Source organism: Corythoichthys intestinalis, chromosome 9 (assembly GCF_030265065.1).
Source record: "Corythoichthys intestinalis isolate RoL2023-P3 chromosome 9, ASM3026506v1, whole genome shotgun sequence".
NCBI classification, from domain to species: Eukaryota; Metazoa; Chordata; class Actinopteri; order Syngnathiformes; family Syngnathidae; genus Corythoichthys; species Corythoichthys intestinalis.
In genome coordinates, this window is record NC_080403.1 from 22,573,402 (window position 1) to 22,577,918 (window position 4,517).

A 4,517-nucleotide genomic window follows, 5' to 3' on the forward strand; every position below is an offset into this window, starting at 1 on the left:
ATTGGCCCTAATACTCCGTCGTAGCAATTCATTCATTTATATATGGCAGCAAACAAAGACAAGGCTGAAAAAAGCAGTTTCTGCTCTTGCAGCCCTCTTTAAAACAAACTGCTGCATTTTAAGCCAAAAGAACTGTTGTGTTTGATAGAACATTATGCCTATATGCCGCCATAACAGATTCATGGCGCATTAAGCCCCCGGACTATTTTTAATTTGTCCGTTTTACCCTGGAGACCCCCGTTTACAGACACTGCACAACCGCTTTTGTTTCAACCCAGCCATAAAAAGAAGCTAAGTAATTAGAATTATTCGAAATGTCTGTCATTTTTAGCTTAGAATCATTAATTGATGTCTAACATTTAGTTTAAAAAAAAAAAAAAAAAAAAAACCACCAAAAAAAAAAATTATTCACTCGCCTATTTTAAACTTTGAAACAAATTACATCACAATGTAAAAAAATTGTGTCTGTTAAAAGGTCACGGATATCTACCTCATAACTATCGCTTGCATATTTTTTGCTACTGTCGTATTTGCCCCGATATTTTAGATGATAAATAATCGATCCAAACAAAGAAAAATTGAAGAAAAAAATGTTTAAAAGGGTAAATATACAGAAAAGAAATCCTCAACCAATTCTTGATGTCTGCGATTTCTGCATCGCGACCCTTGTTATATTACCATGTTTCACCCACAAAGTCTCCCTAAATTCCGGCGTGGCCATTCACAGCTGTGTCTTGACACTCGGTGATACATGCTACATTGATGTTTTGGATCGAAAAGAGACAAGTACACATGCATATAGGACAATTTTGAAATTTGGCAAAATTGGGGGTCTCAGAGCAGAACTTCAAGTCACCTCAGTGTTTTCCGTCCTGTATATTTCTTTATTTCCGGTCGCAAAATATGTATGAGCAACACGAATACTGCAACTGGATGTTCGATGGGGGTTGCTAAATATTGTCTAGTGGGCCGAAACTAGCCCCTGTGCCACAAATTTGAGATCCCTGTCCAATATGATTGAATTATAAACATTTAAGGGAAAAAAATCTTAATTCGTCCATGAAACGGTTAATAAATTGTGCCTCCAACATTGAAGTCACGTGGTTGAATAATGAATGAAGTAAACATCGAGTGTGACTGTTAAACAAATGAAAATGATGCAAGCCGGGTTGTAAACAAGGTGTTGCTAATGAAAAAAGCCCATCCTGACAAAGTCAACAGACAGCCGGGTGGAGGTGGAGGGAGAGTGAGTATCTGGGGGGGTGAAAGGGGGGAGGCAACGGGGTTGTGGAGGTCCAAGTGTGCCGAACTACTCAGCAACAGCCACCCGAGCCGTGACGCGTTGAAGGTGCTGTAAGCCGGTCCTGGAGACAAGTGTTTGAGCTCGCGATTCGCTGCTCGCCGCTGTTGCTATGAGGGGGCCGTGCGCGGGTGCCGTCGCCACGTGAACGCGCACGGCTTTGGATTTGCCAGGCGCGCATGGGTCTGCGGGTGCTCGGGCGGGGTACCAAGTTAACGTCTTGTTTACGTTAAGCTTTGTTACTTAAAAATGTGCCAGAAGTGACATGAACTCTTTGACACGCTTTTATTATGCAACGCGTCTATTATCCGTGGATGTTATGTATTCATCAGTGGCTATTAATAACCAAGCGTGACCAAAGGACCGCTGTACTTGTGTAATTGCTTTGATAACAATAATTTGCGTGTAATTAGTGGTTTGATTAACAGATAAAGGTGGACAACCTACGGCCCTTGGATTAACCCCAGTAATGAATCATATTATAAAATAATATTAAAGCACAGTTCTTCAAGCGTCAAACAAACAAACAAACAAAGAAAAGTCCACAACAATAAACGTTTGTCTAATTATTGCATCATATTTGTTTTTTCTGGCCCTTGAACAACTACTGCAATCCACTTTTTTGTGTCGTCATTTGGTAAACACGTGGCTTAGTTCTTTATACATTTAATTAACTCATTCACTGCCATTGACAGTTACATCAAATCCATTTCAACTAGGATGGCTGGCATTGAGTGGTCATGTTTCACTGCCACCAGGCCCCCCACCCACGGACACGCTCTGCCCACCCAAAGAAAACTGTAGTACTAGCGGCAGTCTGGGCAACTTAAAACACATCAGTAGTAGTGACGTGTTTTAAGTTGTAACCTTTGCGTTGTTACCTCCTCTTTCATCTTTAAAATAAATAAATAAATAAAAAATGAAATGTTAGTTTTGTTCCTAGGAGACGCTACACACATGCATATTTTATATTTTGCATACTTTGATTTTATCAAAGTTTTCACCAGTGTTCACCTGGCTGTTGAGTTTGGTGAGTTTTGAAGCATTCTGAGGGGGTCAAAGTAGGGCTCAAAGCGTCGGCGGGACAAAGAATGACTGCTAGGGGGCGCTACATAGTGTATTTGGAGTTTGTCTTTACACGGTATCAAAGAATGCACCTGTCATGACCTGCCTGCCGATTTTGGTGCATTTTCAAACATTCTAAGAGGGTCAAATTGAGCTCAAAGGGGCTGCGGAACAAAGAATAACTATAATAATAATAAAAGCGAGGAACCACAATAAGTTACCTAAAAAAAACATTGTCACCTGCATTTCCATACAGTTAAGTTATGGATGTGTTCTAAGTCAAATAAAATCAGATCAACTTTTATTTGTTTAGACCAAATCGCCAACAACAGCTATCTCAAGGAGAAAACAAAACATGTTTTAAGGTGCAGTCACCCTATGCTGGATTTCGACCTACTTGAGCATTGTAGCTTTTTTGTACCCCCCTGGTAAGACTAATGCCCACCCACACCTGGCATCCTGCTAACACCACTGACGGTGATAGACGTCCAATACGATTTGACTTGGGGTCTGGCAGTGATAGAACGATCGACTAATTTTGGTCATAGAATTTAAAAAAAAGAAAAAAAAACAAAGAGCTGGCGTCCACATACATCACAAACAACATTTGCTATACAAGTGCCTTCTTGATCGAGAATGTGATGTCCATAAAGACCTGGTGTCCACATACATCACAAAGGCACAATATTTGGTATAGAAGTGCTTTCATCATACAAAATGTGATGTCCATGGCATGTACCTTTTTGTACACTAGGTCTCAATTAAATTATATTATTTTTGAAATTATTACTTTTTTTAAATGAATAAATTATTAATAAAATGTTAATAAAAACAAAATTAAATTACTAATATTTTTGTCGTAGTTTTTAACTGTCTGCCATCGACAAAAATAGACGTCCAATTCATTTAATCTGGGAGGATGACTGAAAATGCTCATCATTCAATGCCAGTGATGGTGCTAGACGTCAAATCCTTTTTGATTGACAGCTGGCAACGATCATGATACCTTTATGTGTACATAGTACGCAAATTAACATACATTTTTGGATGCATTACATAATATATTATTTTCACTGTCAATAATTTTGGATTTCCCATTTTGCATTAATTGCACTTATATTACTAGTGCATATTTACACTACTGTATTTACATACCGACATACAATGGCTGAACCATTTTTATTTAGATTGTTAGATTAAATGTATTTATGTTGTTTATGTGTGTATTCCAAAATGCATTACTGTAATACACTGACACAAAACCTGGAACTTGGCATTAATAACCTCTTTAGTAGATGTCATTCATGTTGTCCTGGGTTTAAGTATGGAGATTTTCACATGCCTGATTAACTGCTTTCCTAGGGTACTGTCAATCATTCAAAAAGTATCAACTAAGTAATACTACGTGAATAATATCACGTATAACACCCGATATGTTGTCATCAAGTGGAAAAGTTTCGTCGTTCTTAGTTGAAAACATTTCGCGCAAGGCAAGAGGGAAAGTCGCATAGTGCGCGCTCCCGTTTGTTTTGATACCATCCCGGAAGTCAGTCGCAGAGAGAGCGCGCCGCCGTGACGGGACAAGGCTCTGAAAGATGTTTATGTTGTTTACGCGTTCATCATGTGAGACAATCACAAAAGCCGAATTGTCCACTCGCTACACTCCACGGGTGTTTCCCGTCATCGTTTATTATTTTGTGACGTGAAATGAAAGACAAAAAAGTGGGTGTGGAACGTCACGACGTTAACTATTAAACGACAATTCTTCGACATTGCCTCGCCGTGCATACATGTATATTTTTAGCTATATTTTTTTGTTCGAGGCAACACTATTTAATAAAACATGTTCAAATTCCGCCGGTGTTATCCCCAGCTAGAAACTGGTTGCCAAGCATTGCATCATTCCTTTCATGTGACTCCCATACGCCCCAAATTCGTCCTGGCCGTCTTATGACTGCATCACAACTGCGCCTCGCACAAACTATTGAAACGCACTCACCCTTGCTTGTCTCATAAACCCCTCCCATCTTGCCTGAAAATTCGCTGCTGTCATTGGATGTCGTCAAGGAAAACGGATCAACTGCGGCATTATGATTGGCCCGCTCCTACGCCAGTCCGTGATGTCACAAGGTAGCCCCACTTTGCCTGGCAT